The 26,528-nt window shown below is 41.2% G+C and overlaps 1 protein-coding gene across 10 annotated transcripts in view; it reads right to left on the minus strand.

Moving 5' to 3' along the window:
* Positions 1-26,528, minus strand: part of LOC135540224 (forkhead box protein P1-B-like) — a 246,857-nt gene that overhangs the window by 133,795 nt on the left and 86,534 nt on the right. For 9 of the 10 annotated variants that reach the window (XM_064966720.1, XM_064966719.1, XM_064966721.1 and 6 more), the window contains one exon: positions 13,944-14,010. The gene's annotated coding sequence lies outside the window, so the exon portion shown is untranslated. Of the gene's footprint in view, positions 1-13,943; positions 14,011-20,965; positions 21,156-26,528 lie in introns of those variants that run through there. The other variant, XM_064966717.1, reaches the window with a different exon arrangement.

Consider the following 26,528-nt stretch of genomic DNA (forward strand, 5'->3'; position numbering starts at 1 on the left):
CAATTTCTTAAAGGAACTCTTAAAGCGGTAATGAGCTCTTTTATGTATTATATATTGTGACTGGATTTAGAGTGAGGAAGCGTCTCCACATCAAACAGGCTGGCCTGCTATTAAGCACAGGGCTGAGAGAGGCTGCTGCTGCTGCTATGTGAAAAGGAGTGGAAAATTAAAGCTGTAGCAGAGAAAGAGCTTAATTTACTGGCATGTACAGTATGCAAATGAGATTACTCTCAGCTTAACTGCATCATTTATGTCCATAATAACAGCATCATCATTACGGGGCTCAATATTAAATTACACCGTAATTAGCATATCAAAGTGATTGGGTAAAGTTGAAAACAAATACCCAATTTTGTTAATGAACATCTGTAATCACCATGTAGACTCTCAATGAAAACATCCAAAACAAATATGTGTTTTGGAGAAGGGGAGGAAGATCCCTCCCAGGTGACAGGTCTGTGTGTTGGGGGGGGGGGGGGGTCTTACCTGGTTGGCTCCACTCATTCAGGTTACATTTCCCAAACCCTGTGTGATCAAAGATGCAATTTCCCACACTTGCCACTCATCAATAATATACTCATCACTTCACAGCTGATTCAGAGAATGGGCTGCAGCTCAAGGCTTAGTGAAAACTCTTCCATTTTCCATAAAACCTTCCCTATCACTGTGAGTCGCACGCAGACACACACACACACACACACACACACACACACACACACACACACACACACACACACACACACACACACACACACACAGGTTTAACCATTGCCTCTCCAATCCCCCAGCCCCAACTGAGCGATGCCTAGCACTTCCTCAGGTCTCTGACAAATCATGCAAATCTTATTTATGTGCCCATGTCTGGAGGCAAAAGGCAGTCTGCGTGTCATATTTCTCCTGTTTGATCCACCACTTTTATACTTTCACGTCCAACATTATTGATTTAATTCAGAATTTATGACGCACTACGTTTCAAACGTAAGTCAATCTCACCTCTTTCTCCCCCCTTTTGCCGTTCTCAATCTATCCAACAAAAGAGGTAGCAGGCTAGTGATGTCCACTATCAGAAAAAGAACTCTTCAAAATGTAAAGAAGTGGCATTTTATTTTATTCACTGAGGAATCCATTACAGGCCATATTCCTTGGAAGTATGTAAATTATGTGCCTTTCAAGGTAGAGCTATGGCAAATCCACTCCATCAGCTAATGACGCCGCTCATTACATGCAGAAAGGATGGCTAATGAAGGCTCGGCGGCTGGGCCGGCCGTTCCCTCACCCAGCGTAAAGCCCTATGAAATGCTAATATCTCACTTCTAATTAAAGAATACTAAGTCCAAATGCACCTTCACGGCCAGTAGCCGGCAACATACATTTTCTTTTTCAACACTACACTACACCCAAAGATGTGCCCGAGCAACATTCGATTAATTCATATTTAATACCCCAACTATTCCTCAGCTTTCTCTCTCTCTCTCTAGTAGAAGCTTCATATTGAGAGCAGGCACATTATTGTCCTTTGTGAGGCTACATTTTTGCTGGTGCACTCACTGTAACACACACACACGCTGCCTTTAAGCACGTGTCATAGAGAAAAAGGTCATTATGAAAAAAACTAATAAAATAAGAATATACACCAGTATCGGCTCTTCACCTGTATGTATACATTTACAATGTTTACACATCGTTGGCTGTAAATATGTTTATAAGAAAACATGCGGCCATGATCAAAAAATGACCTTGAAGAACATCCTCACTGTCACGTTCTGACCTTTATTTCCTTTGTTTTGTCATTATTTAGTATGGTCAGGGCGTGAGTTGGGGTGGGCAGTCTATGTTTGTTTTTCTATGATTTGGGTATTTCTATGTTTCGGCCTGGTATGGTTCTTAATCAGAGGCAGGTGTCATTAGTTGTCTCTGATTGAGAATCATACTTAGGTAGCCTGGGTTTCACTGTGTGTTTGTGGGTGATTGTTCCTGTCTCTGTGTTTGTTTTCACCAGATAGGCTGTTTCGGTTTTCTCACGTTTATTGTTTTGTTAGTTTATTCATGTATAGTGTCTTTATTAAAGTACCATGAATAACCACCACGCTGCATTTTGGTCCGCCTCTCCTTCACCACTAGAAAACCGTTACACTCACAAAGTTCATTAACGTCGGACAGGACTGGCTTCATCTTCCCTGACATAAGAAATTAATATATATTTTTTAATATAAATGTTTTATAAACATCAATTTTGTGAACTACAATACATCAAATACAAGAAATCAACAAGAAAGTACATTCAAATAGGTGTGTAATTATTTATAAATAAATCACAACCTGACAGAGAAAACATATTTTATGGCATATAAATGTAGTTGCAACAATGCGTCAATTACAACAATGCAATATTTAAAAAACATTATCACACGTAAGCTAATTACTTTTTCTCTCCTGATAAACTCCAGATAAATGTCCGGAACCTAGTTGTAGCAGCGACCTTAAAGGGATACTTCGGGATTTTGGCAATGGGGCCCTTTATCTAATTCCCCAGAGTCAGGTGAACTTCTGGATACCATTTTTATGTCTCTGTGTCCAGTATAAAGGAAGTTAGAGGTAGTTTGGCAAGCCAATTCTAACTAGTGTTAGCATGCTAGCAGATACCGTAGACTTCATGTCATTGCGCTAACACTAGTCAGCAATTGCGCTAGCGCTAGTTAGCAACTTCCTTCAAACTGCACGCAGGCGTGAGTTGCATGTCAAAGTCTTGAAAATAGAACCAGAGCGTCATTTGAAGCTCCAGTAGTGCAAACCTTTCGTGGGGCCAGTGTGCTAACGCCCAGGTTTTGTTGAAATGAATAGGAGTGTCTCACGCTCTGCAAAGGTTTTGCGGCTGATGTGGCAGGACAGTGAGACAGATTTTTCTGCTTCTTCCCTGTTGTTTAATTAAGAAACAGACAAGTTATGGCATTTCTAAGTGTAAACAACTATTTTCCCATTTTCGGCAAGTGATCATAACCTTCGGGCAACCAAATAATACTGCTGACTAGGCTGATGGGAAAGGGGTGAGCTTGCTACAGTTGAAATCGGAAGTTTACATACACCTTAGCCAAACACATTTCAACTCAGTTTTTCACAATTCCTGACATTTAATCCTAGTAAAAATTCCCTGTCTTATTTCAGTTAGGATCACCATTTTATTTGAAGAATGTGAAATGTCAGAATAGTAGTAGAGAGAATGATTTATTTTGACATTTATTTCTTTCATCACATTTCCAGTGGGTCAGAAGTTTACATACACTCAATTAGTATTTGGTAGCACTGCTATTAAACTGTTTAACCTGGGTCAAATGTTTCAGGTAGCCTTCCACAAGCTTTCCACAATAACTTGGGGGAATTTTGGCCCATTCCTCCTGACAGAGCTGGTGTAACTGAGTCAGGTTTGTAGACCTCCTTTTTCAGTTCTGCCCATAAAATGTTCTATAGGATTGAGGTCAGGGCTTTGTGATGGCCACTCCAATACCTTGACTTTGTTGTCCTTAAGCCATTTTGCCATAACTTTGGAAGTATACTTGGGGTCATTGTCCATTTGGAAGACCCATTTGCGACCAAGCTTTAACTTCCTGACTGATGTCTTGAGATGTTGCTTCAATATATCCACATATTTTCCTGCCTCATGATGCCATCTATTTTGTGAAGTGCACCAGTCTATCCTGCAGCAAAGCACCCCCACAACACGATGCTGCCATCCCCGTGCTTCTCGGTTGGGATGGTGTACTTCGGCTTGCAAGCCTCCCCTTTTTTCCTACAAACATAACGATGGTCATTATGACCAAACAGTTCTATTTTTATTTCGTCAGACCAGAGGACATTTCTCCAAAAAGTACGATCTTTGTCCCCATGTGTGGTTGCAAACTGTAGTCTGGCTTTTTTAATGGTGGTTTTGGAGCAGTGGCTTCTTCCTTGCTGAGCGGCCTTTCAGGTTATGTCGATATAGGACTTGTTTTTACTGTGGATATAGATAATTTTGTACCTGTTTCCTCCAGCATCTTGGCTGATTTTTTTTGTTTTCCCATGATGTCAAGCAGAGGCACTGAGTTTGAAGGTAGGCCTTGAAATACATCCACAGGTACACCACCAATTGACTCAAATGATGTCAATTAGCCTATCAGAAGCTTCTAAAGCCATGACATCATTTTCGGGAATTTTCCAATCTGTTTAAAGGCACAGTCAACTTAGTGTATGTAACATCTGACCAACTGGAATTGTGATACAGTGAGTTATAAGTGAAATAATCTGCCTGTAAACGATTGTTGGAACAATGACTTGTGTCATGCACAAAGTAGATATCCTAACCGACTTTAACTGTATATGCAGGGTTGTATCATGCCTAAATTAAAAAGTTACATGTGCATTAACACAGTCAAGCCTATGTCATCACTATTTCTTGAAAAAAATGCCTCCGCAGCCTAGCCAACCAAAGTTTGAATATAAACCAAAATTGATCACATTCACCAAAAAATGTGCTTATGCTATAAATATGTAATGTTAGAGCTTTGTTTCCCCTGGCCAGATGGGACGGGTGTATAGGTAGGCTACAGTTGATCAGACTGATACAGCATGTCAGAAAACTCATGTTTAGGTGTAGGCTGCTACAACATTTCTCGAGACTTACAGTTTTTGTTTGTGTCTGTCGAGAGTGAATGAGTTATTTTCCTGTTAGCTAAAATGATAACAGAGGAAAGTGGAGAACGTGCTCTGCGAATTCGATGATTCTAATTGGTCAAGACACACACAACCTGCAGGACTTTGTTAACAAGGACACAGGCTGTTAAGGGAAGGTTTGATATTTAATGCACTCCTCTCCCCAACATTAAATATATTGTCACACGCCCCTCCTGTTGTACTGTAAAGAAAGGGGTGCACCCTCCCACCTCAAAATAATGTATAAGAACACAAATAACAATACCTGTAGCGACCCTGTGTTTATAAACCTGGATATCGACTTTGCCACTTCAGAATGCTTTTGTTGCACAGTCGACGACAATCAGGGCTACGGGCCAGAAGGTTGAGGGTTTGCCGACCACCACGAACGAGCTCACACTCCCTGCCTGTTTCATTAGACCTACACTACAATCAGAGCCTGCTGCAGACAATCAGCTAGGTGGAAATCAGAATTTCTAAATGATGATGCTATATTTATAATTATATAAATATATACAACACATTTTCCACCAACATGTTTCTGTGCCAATGCACCACAACCAATAAGCAAAGCATACCAACTTTGGGCGCTTCAACTTCATGGTTTGTGTTTTCAAAGCCACAATCTGCACAGTTTTGAATGAACGTGCGCAGGTAGCTTACAGTAGCCTTCACAATCAAATTCAAAGATTGTGACTGGTTGTGTTAATGCCACACATAAAAGGTCATACATTTTAAAAGTTAAATTACAAATATTTAGGATATATTGAAGAGTAACGTTCTAAGTGCGCAAGGAATAGTCGCTGGGATGGGAAATTAGGCAGAGCACACGTTAAACTTTCCTGAATAACTGGGCCTGTTGAGAGCATATGTGGCCACATTATTATCGGACGACTTGTGAGAATGATGATCCTCAACTGACAGCGCATTTCAGTATCAGAACATAAAATACAGCCAGACTGGCCTGCTACTATGCCTTTTAATACCTTATAAACTGTGGAGAGTAGACCCCCAACTGATCCAAACGGAATTAATGGAATTAAATATTCAAATCACACAGCATTTATGGCATTATTCAAATGACATTTTCACTGCAGTTTACAGCCTAGAGTAGACTTTTGTACTTACTTGAAAACAATAATCCAATTATTCATTGCAATGTGGTGTTGTAGGCTAGTCTAGGTAGGATCATTGTATTGTCCCTAAACAAGATCGATAGCTTTTGAGCTGCATGTCTCATGTATTCACTGTTCTTTCATCCACAATGACGAAGCTGGCCTCTACGCTTTGAAAATTGGTTCTGCTCTGAATAATTGTGTGTGGTATGATTGGTAGGTAGCCTATTGCAGATCTGGACAAACAATCCACCTACCACTATTGTCACTATGATTGGTGAATAGAGGGCAGGATAGACAGACTGGTAGATTATATTGACCTGTGGTATAGTTTGTGCGAGGAAAAGCGCAGTGCTTAAGGGACGTACCAAAACACCTTGATATAGGGGACCCGCATCCAATAGGATGGAAAAAATTATATAGTTAAACCTGCAAAAGGGCGATTGTAAACCAGGGAAAGAAACACACAACCCCAAAGCAAAACATTTGTTTGTTTTAGACAACCCTCCCCTATATAATTTTCACAATACTGGACCAATCACACTGAACAATCAAATATATACACAGTAAGGTGAAAAGAATGGAGGTAGTAACACAGCTTGTTACCACAACAGACACTGAGGGTAAACCCAAGTTAACAACCCACTACCTTAATAATTGAGACCAGGTGATTATGGTTTACATCTGGAAATAACATTGTTCGTTTCATTTTGAAAATTCTGTTTAAAATCATGTGCAGACATTCAAACTAACTTTCAAACAAGTTAGTCTATATAATGATTCTGAAATTGCCAATTGCCGCTTGGAATGTATAGACTCCAAATATTTGTTTTATATACTTGTTCTTTTTACTTCAATGTATTTTAAAGGCCCACTCCACGTTGGTCTTCCTAAACGTAAGGTACAAGATATCAAAAAGAGAGAAATACATGCATTTAAATGTCAATGTTAAGAATATATCACAACATCTGTTTGATGCCGGCCCAAGTATTTTTCCAAGGGTTCTTATGCTCTATCCCTGTTTAAATCATGGAAGCTGACCTTCAACATTCCACATATCATCAAAGGACACAGATAATGTTGGGCAAATATCATAAAACGTTAGGATTTTAGGATTGAGGTGAGGCTGCCAACATCTTCAACCAACCAGGGAAAATAAAGTCATGCATCTGAAAGCATAGGCTGGTTTAACCTACCACCTAACCCACCAATGGAATACGTTAATTCCTACCTACAGGGTACATGTCTGGGAAGACGGCACAGAACAAATGAAAGGATTCTCAATGTCCTCTTTGGGGAGCTGAGAGACAGGTATCAGTCAAAGCCTATTTTGACAGAACCGTTGACACTTAAACACATTCAACACAGCCCAAAGACAAGAAAAAACACTCTAAACAAGAATAAAGATATGTTGTTGTACCTCAGGACTCAAACCGTATGCGGAGTGGGGTGATCTCAGTGGAGAATAAGAAGGCTGGGGTAGGATTTGGGGCAGGGGCTGGGGTTGGGGCAGGGAGTTGGGCAGGGAGTGGGGCAGGGGCTGGGGTAGGATTTGGGGCAGGGGCTGGGGTTGGGGCAGGAGTTGGGGCTGGGGTTGGGGCAGGGAGTGGGGCAGGGGCTGGGGTAGGATTTGGGGCAGGGGCTGGGGTTGGGGCAGGAGTTGGGGTTGGGGCAGGGAGTGGGGCAGGGGCTGGGGTAGGATTTGGGGCAGGGGCTGGGGTTGGGGCAGGAGTTGGGGCTGGGGTTGGGGCAGGGAGTGGGGCAGGGGCTGGGGTAGGATTTGGGGCAGGGGCTGGGGTTGGGGCAGGAGTTGGGGCTGGGGTTGGGGCAGGGAGTGGGGCAGGGGCTGGGGTAGGATTTGGGGCAGGGGCTGGGGTTGGGGCAGGAGTTGGGGCTGGGGTTGGGGCAGGGAGTGGGGCAGGGGCTGGGGTTGGGGCTGGGGTTGGGGCAGGGAGTGGGGCAGGGGCTGGGGTAGGATTTGGGGCAGGGGCTGGGGTTGGGGCAGGAGTTGGGGCTGGGGTTGGGGCAGGGACTAGGGAAGAGGTTGGGGAAGGACCTACTGCTGTATTGGCATCTGCTCTGCTCAGCAGCAGAGACAAAAGACACTAAACACATCACTCTTATCCCCCCGATAAATAACTAAACAATGCAAACAGAGACAGATCAGTCAAGCTCCAAACAGCTAACACAGAGACAGGGAAAGAGATGGATAGAAAGATAGACAGAGTCATAAAGAGAGAGAGATAGAGAGAGCTAGCACAAGAGAGTGTAGGGGAGACAGGCTGGCGGGGGGATAGTGAGAGGGCACAGCGATGGGTAACAGGAGAAAGTGGATAAATATCACAGAGTAGCCTGATCCAAGCACCATGGAAGGTTGAGTATTGCAAGGCTGTGAAAGCTGGGCATTTTTGCAGAGCTGTGACATTTGTTTTTATTGTCTAAGTGGCAGTTAAAAGTGTCTCCCTGCGAGGGCCCCTCGGGTCTGTGCTGGGCTGCCTTAACAGGGAGGGAACCATATTAGGACGTGTATGGTAAAGTAAACAATAACATAGTTGCAAAGAGATTTTTTAGCTAATGGTGTTTGTCATTCCTGTTTTCAGGGCTCTGTATGGTCCTGTACTTTTACTGCTAGACCAGGGAGACTTTATTTATGAAAACAACACAGGAGCCAAGACTGAAACCGGTGCAAATCCCAATAAATAAATATATGTTTAAAAATGTCTCCACCTTTCTTGTTGGATTGCATTAAATAAACTCCCATCTTGAATGAAAAAGCTTTCCACTCCCTCTCAAAAAAGTGTTCCGCTTCATGAGCGTCTTTTAACTGTCTAAATTTAATTCAACATTTTAAATATTTTAACATTCTAATTTATTTGACGATCCAACAAGGGGAACAAGAGGAAAACCTAATTGGCAAAGATGTATGACGTGAATTAGAGCAGTTTGGCAAACTTCCAGTCGAATTAAATCAAAAAGGAATATTATTTAATATGTCTAGGTTGGAGGGTTCCATTTCTCACTAATCAAAACAGCATGTAGTGCTATTTGAATGTAATGTAACACTCATTCTACTTTCGGTTTCAGTGGTCACTTGGTCACTCCTCTCCTTTTACTCCGAGTCACGGCTCTGGTTATTGCTCTATCTTCTCGGGGTTAAAGAGAAGGCATGGCCATAGTCTGGAAAACAATACCCATACTGAAGCCCATGCTTTCTCAATCCATTAATGGTAGCCCACTGCTACCTCAACAAGGGCCAAGTTACTCAAGTGTTTGTTTGTAGCCAACACCCAAGCCCAGCCAAACCAAGTCTTGCATCCCAGACGTCCCAGGCTTACTAAGACATTGCGGCTGTTGAAAGGGTCTAGACAACCCTAGTCTAACAGTTCAGCGAGCACAAGCAACCAAAATGTAACATCTAACTGCAACGCCATACATTCAGTGCAACAAAAACATAACTTCTTCCATATGCTCTTTTTCCACATTTTGTTACGTTACAGCCTTATACTAAAATGGATAAATTCATGTTTTCTTTATCAATCAACACACAGTACCCAATAATGACAAACGAAAACAGGTTTTTAGACATTTTTGCAAATGTACTTCAAATAAAAACCAGAAATACCTTGTAAACATAATTATTCAGACGCTTTGCTATGATACTCGAAATTGAGCTCAGGTCACTCTGACAGAGTTCCAGAGTTCCTCTGTGGAGATGGGAGGAACTTACAGAAGGACAACCATCTCTGCAACACTCCACCAATCAGTCCTTTATGGTAGAGCGGCCAGATGGAAGCCACTCCTCAGTAAAATGCACATGACAGTCGCTTGGAGTTTTCCTAAAGGCACCTAAAGGACTCTCAGACCATGTGAAACAAAATTCTCTGGTCTGATGAAACCAAGATTGAACTCTTTGGCCTGAATTCCAAGTGTCACGTCTGGAGGAAACCTGGCACCATCCCTACAAGGGAAGCATGGTGGTGGCAGTATCATGCTGTGGGGATGTTCTTCAGCGTCGGGGACTGGGAGACTAGTCAGGATCGAAGGAAAGATGAACGGAGCAATGTACAGAGAGAACCTTGATGAAAACCTGCTCCAGAGCGCTCAGGACCTCAGACTGGGGCGATGGTTCACCTTCCAACAGAACAACAACCCTAAGCACACAGCCAAGACAATGCAGGAGTGGCTTCGGGACAAGTCTCTCAATGTCCTTGAGTACCATATCAATATGGTAGTTGCTGGCCTTGACCCTCTCCAAAAAAAAAGTTATAGGTAGTAATTTTGATGATTAATTCAATTTCACATTTTGAAGCGGGAAGAGCAGGCCGAAGTCAAAGCCTTCAGGAGATTTGACACATTCTTTCACTTTTGTGATTTTCTTTTCATGTCTCTGTAAGACAACTCATCTGCGGGTGGAATTTGCTTACTGCTGTCGCCTCAGTCAATCTCACACAAAGATTCTGTCATGTTACACGTCTGCACCTGGTAGCAGCTTGACATCAAAGGCCTTCACTCTCCCAGACAGTGCTGAATTTATACATCCATCAATATGTTCCAAACCACGAAAAATAAAAATATGTCTGTGTGATGCTGATAGAAAAATAGATTGAAACTTGCCAAACACACTTTCCCCCAAAAGGTATTTTAAGTAGCTTCAAGATAACACATTGGTGATAACACTATCAGTACAAACCTTTCTACTTTACAAGATAATTCACATGAAAGCGCAGGAAATGACAAGAGAAAAGAATGTTGCTCTATTCTCTATGAAATACTTCATTCTGAATAACGCATACATTTACCTATGTAACTTGTTTAGCCAGACAATAAAGAGCCTAGATACAGTATCTCCCAAAGCCCATTCTGATAGGAGCTGCTGTGCTGTGACTGGGGATAGAGAGAAGGCAGTGTTTAGTAGGTGCTGACATATCCTGTGATCTAGATAAACTGGAACAAATAAAACCCAGTCTTGCTGTTTATGTTGGTCTCCATTGAAATGTCTTTGTACCTATCATGATAACATTTCATTTTCCAACAGCTAGACTAGAGAAGCCACCTCGCAGCTATTTTGCCTGTCACTGTTTTTAACTACTGCAGCCAAGCACTGAGAGTAGATTACAGTAGTTAGAGAACATGAACAGCACTGTGACAAAACTGCTAGTGGCATAAACGTTTAACTTTCTTGTTAGCAATCTCCCCCATGTGGCACTTTAGCAACAGCATGTTGTTTATTATGTTCAGAGCTCGGCAAAAGCGATTAAAGAAACTCTTTAAGAATCAAAGTGTTATAAATGCATGGAAACACAGCCAGCTGTAAATGCCACAGAATTAGAAGCTTACCAACCCTAATACCCGTATGGCAATTTTCAGCTTGATGCTGATATAAATAAATTACTTTTTAAAGTAAGCAATAAATGCAGTCAAGAGAACTATTATGTGAGCTTTCTTCTTCCCAACATAAATCTATATGCAACCTTTCTTTGGCCAGTGAAACAAGTGAGCTGAGAGTCGGGAAGCAAGTACAGGGAGTGAGTGTTTTAGTAAATAAACAAAACAATAACCACGAAACACAAACATGAAACATGAAACAGAGTCAATAACACCTCAGGAAAGAACCAAATATAGGGAAGATAATCAAGGAGGTGATGGAGTCCAGGAAGTTGCCATGAGGCGCTGGTGCGCTTGACTATGGTGACAGGTGTGTGGGATAATCAGCAGCCTGATGACCTAGAGGCCGGAGAGGGAGTATACGTGACAGCCGGACTCATGAATTCACTTTTTATCCTTAAAACTCCTATAAAAAGCTGTAGATTAGCAAAGTAATTTGACTGTGATCTTCAAAGACACTCAAAATAACAGCAGCGTAGCGAGTAATACAAGCAAGCAACCGTTGGCATGATATGTTCTTCCTTCTGTTTGAATATGAAATTCAAATGAAGTTCAAACGGAGACAAGTGCATTTAAAAGGAATCTAAATAGAAACACACACTGATGTTCTGAGGGAGAACTTCTTCCTGGAATAGGCAATCGTCTGTTGACTTAAGCATCACCAACATATGAGTAAATTGGAAGAGAAACTAAGACCTGTATGGTGCATGATATGAACCTACAGATGTAGGATCTTAATCTGACCTATATTGTCACAGTAAAATAAACCTGCAGCAACAGGATATTAATGTTTAGTCCATAATGTTGCTTGTTCAGTGGTTAGGCTATTAGCTGGCCAAAAGTAGGCTACATGAAAAGTGTAATACTTTAAAAAATGTATAACCGTGTGTTAGTGTGGGTTTTCAGTGAATTTATGTAAATCACGAAGCTCATCTGCATTTCCTGCAAATTTTCAGCAACAAAAGAGTGATCAAATTAATATCCTACAGCTGTAGCATCATTCAGCACAATGATAATTAAACTATCTGGCCAAGAGCCATCCTTACTGAAATCCAACCCTTTGTCAGGCTGCTTTAATTCATAATCCCTTAACAAATAAAGAAAATATGAGCATGTGCAAACATACATACATGAGCACTAACAAACACATACACAACTGTACAATCACACAATGCATACCGTTTCTCAAAATAACAAGAGCGTTTCTTCCGTTTTCAACTCCATTGCACCTCAAAATGCCTTTAAAGACTGAAGCATGGTAATCCTGTAAACTGCCACAGGGATTTCTGCATTAGCAAAGCAATCAAAATCGCATTGGAAAGTTGTGTAAATAATTAGGCTGATTTTGGCACATTAACATCAATTACACAATAATTTGAAAGATTTAAGTCCTGATCTTACATCTGGAGAAAACAGCTGTGCTGTGGGCCTAGAGAGGACCTGCTTCAGAAGACTACACAGAGAATGCACTCAGTTACATTTTTTACCCTTCAACCCACAGTTGCCTTTTTTTCCAAATGGAGAAGTGATTGGCTGAATTCAAACAGAGACGAGTATATGGTTGTTTAGCACGCTGGAATGATAGCACAGGCAGGAGAAACACAACACACTTCCTGCTCTAATAGTGAGAAACGCACAATCTGTCTCAAATACTTCAACTCACACAAATTAAAGAGTTATGACATATGAATCCCCTCTGAACTTAACACAGGAACATTTCCAACCGTTGATGAACCTATTCTGTTATCTCTCAATTTCCACAAATACAAAAAGCCTTCAAGCTCATTTTCTTAACTTCGTCACTCACACCCTGAAGGACAATTAAGACCACTCAATTCTATGTAGTGTTGGCCTATAGTGGTTAGTGACAACATAATATTATCGAGGTAGTTTGGCATCTCCCTGTTAAGAGTCTATGGGAGTAAACCTGCAGGGGTTTGTGCTCCTGCCGTTAGCTGTGAGCTGAGGGGCTGGGATGTTAAAGCCCATCACTGTCTACAGGGCTGTGAGAGACAGAACACAGACACACTGCTCCTCTGAAGCCTAGAGCTCCTGACGTGTTAACACCCCCACCTCTCCCCACTGGATCACTCAAGCCTGCCTGCTTACATCCTGGGGCCCCAGCACATTTAGATACGGAGAAGGGTGTGAGGAGCACACACACACATACATACACAAACACACATAAAGAACCACACTGATCCACCAAGAGATGGAGATTCCAACGGCTAAATAACCAGTAGATATGTAACCATGTATTAATCTACTGTTTCTTAAGAGGAACTTTGACCCTATATCATGACAGAGGCACAGTGTTGAGGGGAAATGAGGGGGAGAAGAGAAAATCCACGCCAATAACCCTTCTAGGTAAAATGCTCCTCGGGGAGTCCATAAACCTTAACTACTACATGTACCTACCTGTACTTGCACACTAAAATATGTTCTCTCTAAAGGCATAAGTCCACTACACACAACAGACCTCTTCTGCTACAGAACAAACTGTGCTGTATAACATCAACTACAATAAATCATACATAGATTAATCGCACAGTAGCATGATCATGATGAGATATTTCAACACTTACAGTCTGTGTGTACATTTTCAGGTGTTTGACAGTGAACTTTCGGAGCAAGGTTTTTTAGTTTCAACAAACGTACAACAAAGGCAACCAGACTGCATCAGGTTATTTATTAAGCCAATCCGATACAACATTCACCCTCACACTAAGATTGGAGTCTAATGAATAATCGTGTGTTTACCTTCTACAATGACTTGCTCGTTTAAAGCAATCTTCAGTTCCAGCGTAGTGACTTCAGCCTCCTTGCCCTGCAGACAGAGGACATGGGAATTAGAGGTTGTTATTGAATAATCACTGCAACTAACTACAGAATTTGCCATCAGCAATCACCAAAACAGAATCGCTGAAAGAAAAACAGACAAAATCTATGTTTATTAATAATACTGCATGCAGTATGAGCCCACTCAACAGGATTGATCACAATTACACAAATATTGGGTATGGGTAACACACTTCTTCCTGGAATGGGTAACACACATATTAAGAAATAGTCAATTTTTGTATTTCTTTCCTGATGTTTTTGTTTGTCTTTCCTTTTAATGGTGTCAGCAATCTTTCTTTTGACATATTATCAAGCATTGACATACAGTGCCTTTGGAAAGACTTCAGATCCTCCCTTATTACATTACTGTCTTATTCTAAAATACACTAATTGATTGTCCACCTGTGGCAAATTTAATTGATTCAACATGATTTGGAAAGGCCGTAGAGCTCCGAGACAAGATTGTGTCGAGGCACAGATCTGGGGAAGGGTACCAACACATTTCTGCAGTATTGAAGGTCCCCAAGAACACAGTGGCCTCCATCATTCTTAAATGGAAGAAGTTTGGAACCACCAAGACTCTTCCTAGAGCTTGCCACCCAGCCAAACTGAGCAATCGGGGAAGAAGGGCCTTGGTCAAGGAGGTGACCAAGAACCCGATGGTCACTCTGACAGAGCTCCAGAGTTCCTATTTGGAGATCGGAGGAACTTCCAGAAGGACAACCATCTCTGCAGCACTCCACAAATCAGTCCATTATGGTAGAGTGGGTAGACGGAAGACACTCCTCAGTAAAAGGCACATGACAGCCCACTTGGAGTTTGCCAAAAGGCACCTAAAGGACTCAGACTATGAGAAACAAGATTTTCTGGTCTGATGAAACCAACATTGAACTCTTTGGCCTGAATGCCAAGCCTCGCGTTTGGAGGAAACCTGGCACCATCCCTACGGTGAAGCACGGGGGTGGCAGCATCATGCTGTGGGAAAAATTTTCAGTGGCAGGGACTGAGAGACGAGTCAGGATCGAGGGAAAGATGAACGGAGCAAAGTACAGAGAGATCCTTGATGAAAACCTCCAGAGGGCTCAGGACATCAGACTGGGACAAAGGTTCACCTTCCAACAGGACAATGACCCAAAGCACACAGCCAAGACAATGCAGGAGTGGCTTCAGGACAATTCTCTGAATGTCCTTGAGTGGCCCAGCCTGAGCCCGGACCTGATCAAATATCTCTGGAAAGACCTGAATATAGCTGTGCAGCAACACTCCCCATTCAACCTGACAGAGCTTGAGAAGATCTGCAGAGAATAATGGGAGAAACGCCCCAAATACAAGTGTGCCAAGCTTATAGCGGCATACGCAAGAAGACTCGAGTCTATAATCGCTGCCAAAGGTGCTTCAACAAAGTACTGAGTAAAGCGTCTGAATACTTATGTAAATGTGATATTTCCGGTTTTTATTTTTAATGCATTTGCTAAATTACAAAAAACTGTTTTTGCTTTGTCATTATGGGGTATTGTGTGTAGATTGATGAGGGAGAGAAAAACAATTAAATACATTTTAGAATAAGGCTGTAACGTAACAAAATGTGGAAAAAGTCAAGGGGTCTGAATACTTACCGAGTGCACTGTATACTAGTGCATGTACATAGCTATCCTAGCCTTATTGTCTACCGCATCTCCTCATTTCCATCTGGTTGATCAACACAATCATTCACTATACTACTGTAGCCGTTGAGGACGATAAGACTAACAATGAAGTTGTTAAAAGAAAATTTGTTTATTTTTTAAATTCCTTGCGCCAGATGCCGCTATCAGAAAAATGTCAAAGATGACTCCACCTGGTGGAAGAGCAAACTTGTCTTTCTAGACTCAGGAGCACACTAGCTGTTCAGCATGCACTATGTGCACTGTAAACTGAGCACTCAACCTCCCCCCCCAAAAAAATACATCAAATCTTATTTTTATGGTAAACGGAAAAGTGACTATGGGGCAATATCTCAGAAGCATTTGAATAAAAGCATTAAAGCATATCAAAATATGAAAAAATACCAACTCTCTCACACTGTTCTTTTGTACAGTTTACATTTGGCAGTCAAAGCTGTGGCCAGGCATTTGTGGAGCTCCAAAGTGTTTATCTAAAGCAGACTGTGCCTAGATAAAACACATGAGCCTGAACCTTGCCCAGTTACAGCATTAATTATCTGGTAAATGCCCTTGTTGAAAACACTAGTCAACATTAAACTCACTTTGAACTCGACGAGGGTCGAAAATCATACAAAATGGACTGTTGCCACACCACTCTCGTATTATTCTGATTCATTAGACTTCAATTAACATATCATCAATGACATGGTAAATCAATAGCGAGTGGTGACTAATGACAGATATTGTCAGTTTCAAACTACTAAACATCATTAATCCCTATCACCTGAAAAGGCCCAGGGAACTAATTGAGTTTACCCAATGCATAACATCCATTTAGTTAAATGTTCCATCACTTTAATGATGGAAAATGTGTATTGGAGGGAAAAAAGAAACAACAAAACTATGATAGCAGCTGTGATGGTGCTTTTTATCCCTCTGTGCAATACAATGCACATCTTGTAATACCTAAATAGATAATTGTGTCAATTTGAAACTGCACGTGGCAGTAATAGTAGTGTTTGGAGCGGTGGGGGTACAGTGAGCCCATGGTGTGGATAAACAACAGCATGCTGCTCTGCCCAGTTGGATTTGTAGAGCCCATCACACACTCCCACATTGAGATTTGAGGGAACAGAATAACTCTTGGTTGAGATGATTACCCACCCAGGTGTTTTATGTGCACACTCAGTGAGAACATGAATCAAAACGCAACAATTTCCTAAGATAAAAGAGAGTCGAGGAGCATCTTACAATGCTTGCTGACAAAGTGTTGAAAAGATGGCTAGGTATTTTGTGTGAAGTGGTAAAACAGTTGAACAACAAAAGTGTTCATCAAGGGAGTTACAGTATTAGCCCTATCATATCTGCTGGAAAGACACAGAGAGATACAGACACAGAAAGACTGAGATGATTCAAAAGCATATGTTCCTACATTGTATGTTGTGCTGTACCAACAAATAAGAATTATCATCAACATCATCTACATGAACATAATTGTTGCCTCTGTGATGTAATAATAAATGCACTGAATTATTGTTGTCTCTGTGATGTAATAATAAATACACTGCATTATTGTTGTCTCTGTGATGTAATAATAAATGTACTGTATTATTGTTGTCTCTGTGATGTAATAATAAATACACTGAATTATTGTTGTCTCTGTGATGTAATAATAAATACACTGTATTATTGTTGTCTCTGTGATGTAATAATAAATACATTGTATTATTGTTGTCTCTGTGATGTAATAATACATACACTGTATTATTGTTGTCTCTGTGATGTAATAATAAATACATTGTATTACTGTTGTCTCTGTGATGTAATAATAAATACATTGTATTATTGTTGTCTCTGTGATGTAATAATAAATACACTGCATTATTGTTGTCTCTGTGATGTAATAATAAATGTACTGTATTATTGTTGTCTCTGTGATGTAATAATAAATACACTGAATTATTGTTGTCTCTGTGATGTAATAATAAATACACTGTATTATTGTTGTCTCTGTGATGTAATAATAAATACATTGTATTATTGTTGTCTCTGTGATGTAATAATAAATACACTGTATTATTGTTGTCTCTGTGATGTAATAATAAATACACTGTATTTCATGATAAATGCAAAACATTCATCAGTATTCTGTTTTTAATTCTTGGTTGGGACTATTTTAGAGGCCGCAGGATCGCATGTTCAAAAAAGGAATGAATACCACTCCACTGAAACACACACAATCCCCCAAAAAGGCCCAACATCCACTCCGGGTGGCTCTTCAGCCCTTCTAATGGACAGACTCTCCACTCTCTTCACACCATTCTGACAGAAAAGAAGAGTTCATGAATATTTACCACAAAGTAAAGTTATTCCATTAATTACTCTGAGCACGCTTAAAACGATATCTGTGGCTACTTCTGTGGTAGGTCATTAATGAACTTTCACACGCCATTACCAATGTGAATTAATGCCCAACTCGATGGCTGTCTGTCAATAGAACATTTTCCTCACTCACTGTCTTTAAGCCTATCAGCATGTTTCGATCACTTAGTGTTGCCAGCTGCATCATTCTACACAGATCTGTTTATTTATCATACCATGACAGCAAATAAAATCAAAGTTTATTTGTCACGTGCACCGAATACAACAGGTGTAGACCTTACAGTGAAATGCTTACTTACAAGCCCTAACCAACAGTGCAATTTTTAAGTAAAAAAAATAGGTATTAGGTAAATGATAGATAAGAAAGTGAAAAAAAAGAAAAACTGTAAAATGACAGTGAAAATAACAGTAGAGAGGCTGATTACAGGTGGTACCGGCACGGAGTCAAAGTGTGGGGGCACTGGTTAGTCGGGCGAATTGTACATGTAAGTATAGTTAAAGTGACTATGGATAGATGATAAACAGAGAGGAGCAGCAGCATGAAAGAGGGGTTGGCGGAACACAATGCAGATAGTAATTCAGGAGTCTTATGGCTTGGGGTTAAAAGCTGTTGAGAAGCCTTTTGGTCCTAAACTTGGCGCTCTGGTACCGCTTACCATGCGGTAGCAGAGAGAACAGTCTATGACTAGGGTGGCTGGGGTATTTAACCATTTTTAGGGCCTTCCTCTGACACCGCCAGGTGTAGAGGTCCTGGATGGCAGGCAGCTTAGCCCTAGTGATGTACTGGGCCGTACACACTACCCTTTGTAGTGCTTTTCGGTCAGAGGCCGAGCAGTTGCCGTACCAGGCAGTGATGCAACCAGTCAGGATGCTCTCGATGTTGCAGCTGAAGAACCTTTTGAGGATCTGAGGACCCATGCCACAACTTGTCAGTCTCCTGAGGTGGAATAGGTTTTGTCGTGCCCTCTTCATGACTGTATCGGTGTGTTTGGACAATTCTAGTTTGTTGTTGATGTGGACACCAAGGCACTTGAAGTTCTCAACCTGCTCCACTACAACCCCGTCGATGAAAATGGGGGTGTGCTCGGTCCTCCTTTTCCTGAAGTCCACAATCATCTCCTTTATCTTGATTATGTTGAGGGATATGTTGTTATTTTGGCACCACCAGACCAGGTCTCTGACCTTGTCCCTATCGGCTAACTCATTGTTGTATGTGAAAACAAAAAATAGCATTGGTTTGTTTGAACATTCCTCCTGTAAATGGGTGGTGGTCTTGTTTGAACATACCTCCTGTAAATGGGTGGTGGTCTTGTTTGAACATTCCTCCTGGAAATGGGTGGTGGTCTTGTTTGAACATTCCTCCTGTAAATGGATGGTGGTCTTGTTTGAACATTCCTCCTAAAATGGGTGGTGGTCTTGTTTGAACATTCCTACTGGAAATGGGTGCTGGTCTTGTGGATCAATATAAAGAATGTATTAAAAAAAATAAGAGGGAGTCCAACAGGATAGGCAGAGTCAGTGATATCTATATTCAGGACATTAGTGTTTGTTTTTAGGGTGTGTGTGTCAAAGATTTCCCAAGTCACTGTCCGTGCTCTGAAACACAGGAAAATCTAAGGCATGACTCATTTTCAACAAATGCAGCTGTTTATATGTGATTCACTAAAGGACTGACTGAACAGTATTTTTTCCTTCAATTCTTTCAAGCTTTATTAAGGCAGACTGATTCAATGAAAACATAACTACGTCTCATAAAAGCCGCTTCAAAATATCAAGTGTATTTTCTCTTTCATGGTGGCATTATATTGCACACCCACATAGTCTGTAAACAACAGCACTCAAACAGCACGCAAACAGGCTCAAAACCCACCAATTAAACCCAACTTCGCATTTGGAGGTTTTTTTTGCCTGTAAGCTGAAAAGGCAACAGTGCAGCCTGCTGAATGTCTGCCTGTCTGATCCCAGAGATTCTTTGGACCTGCCCTCATGTATTGCTGAGCTAAGAACAAAGTACACGGAGAGAGCTTTCCGCCTTAATACCAAGGAAGTGGAATTTCACTCCTAACCCTAAACAAACAAGGCAGCACATTTCTTTACACTATTTAAATGTTAACAGAGCTCTTTGAATAGAGCATTCCCTTCCTCTGTATACCCAAATTACTTCACTCTGGCTATACACAGATTCTAATCAACTGATCCATGAAGCAAACATCAGAAAAATAACTTCATTTGGTTTCTCCTACAGTTGAGAACTAATAGCTGGGACAGAGGGAGGCAGAGAGAGAGATAGAGAGGAGGGAGGGAGAGAACCCTACACACACGGAGAGCACAAAAGGGCTAACCGACAGACAGATTATGCAATGCTATTTTTATGGCCAATTCCTTTCCACCCTGTCAAACAGGAGGACTGTCAATTCTCTCCTGTGATATCACGTTTCCACTCTCCCAAGTCTCTGTGTCCTGCTCCTCCATTCGTCCACCTCAGATCCTGTGTGCTATTAATATCAATAACCCACAGATTCCATTTCCCCGGACAAAGACGGAGGGAAAGAAGGAGAAAGGAACTGATACCCTCACCCATCACAGCAGCACATTCACTCCGTTCTAAACTAGAGAACAGGAGCAGCTCAGCTCGCACACTCAGTTTAGTTTGGTTCACACGATGCAAGCCTCTTCTATGAGATCACCAGAGGACTGCTGGCCAGGCAGCCCTTAGTCTGTCAGAAGCCTTCAATCCAAACCCTGGACCTCTAGAATAACTTCAGCTCTTCAGAGGAACGCATCTTTCTACCTACGGCACAGTTCTTTGCATCCCTTACAGAACAAACCCACAATACAGACACATGCAACATGAACCCATACAAGGCCAGGGAAGAGAAGGAGAAAAAGTACAATTAAAAATCTTTACTGACTTACCCATGAACCGTGAGCCTGAGTTTCATTACATTACTGAAACATGAATGTAGATTCCCCAAGGTTTAACAGGCTTCTACAATCCACTTCTCAAACAGAAGAAAAGAATGTCAGTGCTAGTAGCAGTAAAAGCAGTAGTTGTAGTGTGAGAGAGCTGAAGAGATCCCTGACTGCAGTGTTCAGAGGAACTGGAGGTATGTGGTCTAAACACAACAAAAGCCAGAGCCTTGCTCTAGATTAAATATGCAGGAAGAGGTCCCTTTGCATAAACACAAACACTCAGCAAATGAAGGACTGGCACAGACCAGGCAGAGCAGAGCAGGCGCCTGCTGAGAGCCGTACCTGTCCTCTGCCCGTTTAATTAGACAAGAGCAAGCAGAACAAATGAACAAACACCAGAACGGTCACACAACCAGTCCAGAACAAAAACGCTCCTGAGTTTGTCCTCAGTAGAGTGCTCAAAGTTGGTAAAGACACATGCCAACTTCAAACACATGACTTTTGTTGTAGGACTTTTAAAAATACAACTTGTTTCTATCAGTTGTTTTAATACATAAATATCAAATACCTCATCTTCAACTTTTAAAATACACATTTCAGCTACTCGCTTAACTTGTGTAAGCAAATGTGACATACTATATCACATATAGGACATTCTAAAGGATAGATCCATTACCTAAAACGGTATAGTGTAATTAAAATAAAATAAAATAATTAAAGTAGCTCATGTTTGGGTATGAATATTCCTTTCAATATCCAGTAAAAGTATCCTACTGCTACTACTTATCATGCCTTCAGTCATCCCCCTCTCTGCTCCCTGCTGCACTCGTATGGACACCCCCTAATGGATGAATAGAAAATAAAGGCTGAGTCTCTAAAGCCAGGGAAAAAACGGATACGATTTAGAACAGCCCCAATTGTCCAGCTCTTACAGTCTACAGACCCTTTCTCATTTTTGCTCCCTCTCTCTCTCTCTCTCTCTCCTTCCCTCTCCCTCTATCGCTCTCTCTCTACCTCCCTTTAACTATCTGTCTCTTTATCCCCAACTCTCGGGATATGAATTCAGAAACTCATAACGGTGCAAGACTCCTGGAGTGTCTGCCTGAATCTGCCAGGCTTCATGACTAAAACTTCAAGTGAACCAAAGAGAAAGGGAGACGATGCCCAAAGAAAATCTTGAGCCCAGCTTTAGATGCTGAGTGATATACTGATGCCCACTCAAAGATGTCATTGCATGTGCCCCTCTCTAAATTAGAAGGGGGAGAAGTAGAAATGGAGGAAGAGAGGTGCAGACACCAGGCTAGGGAGGGAGTAAGGAGGAGAGAGGGGGGCAGGGAGAGGAGGGCCAGAGAGAAGGAGAGAGAGAAGAGAGAGAAGGAGAGAGCCGCAGAGAGCAGAAATGAGACCTCTGGAAAATAAACAGGGTATAGAGTTTCAAAGGCAGGGGGACACAGGCATTCCATTGTTCAAGCCAATTATCAGTGGAAAACAATAACAACAGATGGATCAAGAGCGGCCAACTTATGCTGGAGCACCCCGGTGCTGGAGAACAGATGATGAAATGTGAGAGTGGTGTCGGGGGAGGAGGGACTGCCCTGCCGCCGAGTCGCCCAGCTCAGCTCCACACACCAGATGTGAACTTCTACAAGGACAGTTAAATATGTGCTCTGTGGTCGCCACTTGTGCTACATGGCTCAGACATACCAAACAGTGGCTAGTCCACACTTCACTTCCATTCATTTCAAAAGAGATGTCTCCTTGGGCTGTTAGAAGGGAAATTATACATGTGGCACCTGTGTTTCTTCAGAAGTAAATTCAAACCTGTGCATTTGATTTATATTTAATGCATACATATGTAAAATCTTAATTTGATTAATATTTTGTTGCTGAGAAAGAATTTTCCTGCACCGCAGGAAATGCAGATGAGCTTCGTGATTTACATAAATTCACTGAAAACCCACACTAACACACGGTTATATTAACAGTATGGCACTTTTCATTAGGGACTTTATTGTTCAGATAGCTGCAGATCAAGCAACATTGTGGACTAAACGTTCAAATCCTGTTGCTGCAGGAATATTTTGCTGTGACTATATAGGTCATTTTGGCTACTTTCTGGTAGACCTTGTTAGATTAGGGACAGTGGGTGAGGTATTTTGCCCTTGTATATTTTGTTACTGTGTCCATTCAGCACACATCCCAGAAGACATTGTGATGTTTTCATTTGATGTTGTTTTCCCCTTTACCTGCATGCACCTATAATGGTCAGATTCTACCAGACACCAGCATTGGTGAGCGAGAGAGAGACCTCATTGTTTCTGGCTTCAGCGAGAAATCCCTCATATCAGTCCTAGACTGACAGGCGAGGGGAAGGGGGTGGGGGGACTCCAACCTTAAAACAAAACCAATTCTCAATGTGGCTCGTCAAGGGTGGGACATGTCTGCAGATAGTAGCACAAATGATCTGCCCTTCCTTTTAGAAGAAGAGAGGTTTTTGTTTCATTAACTTAAGACTAAAGCGTAATTATCTCCCTATAGACCTTAATCACCAGCAAAGGGATAATAGAACAGAAAGCCGTTTCCAGTTCGGTCACTCATGGGTTTTTTTCTACTCCCGTTTCCTTTAGATGAGAGTATCAAATAATGGCAACCGATCGTATTGCAAGAGCAAAATCCCCCTTTCAAATATCTCTGTTGTGGAGCATGAAAGACAAAATTGTTATCTGGTTAAAATTTTCAACTTTGCTGTAAAATGGGTTCACTTGGTTCAATACTATATCTCTGGCCTGTCTTTATCTGGTCTGTCTGTCTGTTCACAGAGCTAGATGTTAGGGGGCAGAGAAAGAGGGGCCCGGGGGGGATGAGCCTACTGTCTTCTGTCTCTTCAGAGGGGGAGATCACTGGAGAGTGAATGTAATTATCCATGTTTGAAATAAAATCAGGTTGAGCACAAACAGACCGGTTTATAATCGTATATAATATTTTAAACGACTTAAACAGTGCTTGAAGGTGCTTGTAATACTATCCCCCAAATGGAGGATACCTCAAGGATTTCACAGAAGGACAAAATATAGAAACTTTGCCTAGATTTAATTAGCTTATAAAAAAATATTGCCATTAGCAAATCTCATCGAGTTGGGTTGAGGCGTTTGCCTGAAAAACATCTTATTTTTTGGGACGGAGTGAAGACAAAGGTTTTTTTAGACAGAAAGTGGAGGGCAAGCATCCGTTTTGTGCACTGACACCGAGGTCGAGTTAATTAGACTATTGTTATTTTAATCAGGACAGCTCGGCGGCCATCCCTTTCTGAATGAACCGGTGGACTTTAAACGGCTGGGGGATGTCTGTGTGTGCATGTATGCATGGGGCCCGAGGTCTCACACAACACAGCACACAGCACAGTGCCATGGGTTATGGAGTACAGTTCCGCTGGTTCTCTCACAGGCTTAGAACATTAATGAGCCGGAGACACACCAAGGAAACACAGACACTCGAAGTATCACCAGAGGAAACTACACACCTTTGCTCTGCTCATGTCTCGGATCATTTGAAAATAATTTAAATATCAAATATTTGAAAAAATGTACTTCTCCCTGGCTATCAGATTTTGAATAATGAGTCTATCATGTCATCTTTCTTATGCTCTCAACTGATATTAACATTTAAAACATCATTAATGTAAACACATTTTAAGGTGCTTATCACTATGGTTACAGAAATTGATTTTTTTTCTTCTGATTTCCATATTTATTTATACAATGGGGCAACTGTAAGAACACACTAAAGACATTAAAAATATAATCTTTGTTGAAAACTTGTTATCAAAAAGAAGAAAGAAATAGATAAATCAAAACAGATAGATTAAAAAAAGAGTAGATTAAACTCTCCTGAAGCCATTGGTTCAACTATATTCACTGCAAATACTTTATAACTTTTAAAAAATCTTTAAAAAAAACAACAGCACTGTTCAACCAAATACTCTCAGTTGAACTAGTTGGGAGTCTCAGACAAGCAGGGGTAGCAGGGGTTAAAAGAACAGTGAACAATGCATCTCATTGGGGCTCTACCTGCCAATCAGAGAGTTGAAAGTAGGACCTAAACAGGGCTCCAAGTATCTCTGTAATGTTCCTCTCCTGCCCTCTGACTGATCTGGAGTCCGCTGCAGACAGTTGAGATGTGACAGATCACATGCAGACGAAGCTCATCAAGTCCCCCCACCTGCCCTGAGCCCTGAGCTGCACCCACCCTTGACACTGGTCAGACAGGAAGCACACAGACAGCCAACTAAACATAGTTATTCCCTATGAACTGACCCTAGAGGGAGATCTAGAGAAATCCCCATGAGGTCAGTCAGTCCACCCTGCAAACTTGACTTTGACAAACTTGAAAAACTCTTCTGTGTCTGTTTATGATTATGTTAATAGGTCTCTAACTTCATAGTTTTTAACATCGATCATTAATATTTTAGAGAATGTTAAAATTCATTTGATCATATATTAACTTCATTCAATAATTTAACACATACAAATTAATAATTCTATAAAAATAATGATCAAAAATGTTGAAGAGGAAACCAAAGAGAGACATCCAATAGCTTAATGTGGAGATATTTAACTGGAAAGGTTCACACTACTACAAAGCCTTTGGGTAGTTTACAGAGTGTGAATGGCTATCAAAGTTCAGTCTAACTTGCTTTTCTTAATGACTATGTGACGTTGCTACAGAAGAAGTTTACCCTGAAAACACTCTACCATTCACAAAAAAAAAAAAATCTAATCGCCTAATTACTGTACCTGGGAAAAAATGTCCCAATTTAAACCGCTACTTGAAATCTGTAATCCAAACATGTCTGCCAGAGGGATTGACCACAGCAATTGAAAACAACAGGTTGTTCTGTTCACTGAGGTGAACATGTAGAGATAAAGGAAAAGACACAAGCTGTAAAGCCGTGCTCCGGTACCAGCTCTCTGTTCCCAAAGTTCTTTCGTGAGAGATTTACAGGGATTAGATGAAGAAATGAAGGACTAATCTTTATTTGACAGGCTAGCCAATCTCTGGCTGACTGGTCACTCTTCACTGTGTAGACCAGGCCTCTTTCAGCTCTCAGCTCTCAGGTCTCAGGTCGAGCACCAGCAATAAAGCGCCTTCACAGAGTCCTGTTTAAAACCACATTTAGGCTGATCATACAAATGTATGACAGTATGAGCTCTCAATCCCATTATCATACAGAATCATTCAATGTCATTTTGGGCTGAGCAATGTGCACAAGCCTAATGCAACAGATAAAAGAATAGCAACTCCACACATGGTACTCCATATATGGTCGCAGTCATAACGGTGTACTATGGTTAACATCCTGGTGGCTATTTTTGTAATTTTTTTAATCTAATTACATGCGTGTCTGCAGTACCTGATTGGAAATATAGAACCAATTTCCATGTGCTGTTTAATGACAGATGGAAAGAGATATTTCATGGAGATGTATAGTTAAGAGTGATAACCAATTAATCAAAGTGCCGGACAATGACACTGGCTAAATTTAAACACAGGAGAAAAAATGTCAGAC

The sequence above is a fragment of the Oncorhynchus masou genome, chromosome 5, assembly GCF_036934945.1.
Source record: "Oncorhynchus masou masou isolate Uvic2021 chromosome 5, UVic_Omas_1.1, whole genome shotgun sequence".
NCBI lineage: Eukaryota > Metazoa > Chordata > Actinopteri > Salmoniformes > Salmonidae > Oncorhynchus > Oncorhynchus masou.